Source organism: Penaeus monodon, chromosome 20, assembly GCF_015228065.2.
Source record: "Penaeus monodon isolate SGIC_2016 chromosome 20, NSTDA_Pmon_1, whole genome shotgun sequence".
NCBI lineage: Eukaryota > Metazoa > Arthropoda > Malacostraca > Decapoda > Penaeidae > Penaeus > Penaeus monodon.
Window position 1 is genome coordinate 7679554 of NC_051405.1, and position 263 is coordinate 7679816.

General features: G+C 57.8%; 1 protein-coding gene across 2 annotated transcripts in view; it reads right to left on the bottom strand.

The window, feature by feature from the left end:
• The window catches only part of LOC119585611 (homeobox protein prospero-like), a gene marked incomplete at its 5' end in the record, with an annotated part of 25587 nt that overhangs the window by 5136 nt on the left and 20188 nt on the right, over positions 1-263 (bottom strand).

The following is a 263-nucleotide window of genomic DNA, read 5'->3' on the forward strand; positions in this document are numbered from 1 at the left end:
GTCTCGTAGGGCAGAGAGACTTAACCTAATTGCTCAGATTTATGAGTCCCGCGCAAGCTGCCATTTGTACGCGGAGGTTAAGTCTCACTAGAGTCTCGGGCGCGCGCGCGCGCGGAAGGAGGCGAAAAAGCGTGTGATAAATGAGCCTCTTCGTGGTCGCAATTGCGGGGTTTCTTTTGTTGTCGTTTCGGGGCGGAGGCGTTGGCTCGCTGCTTTCGGTCGCTGCCGGCCGCCCGCGCCGGGAAATAACACTCGATCCTAGT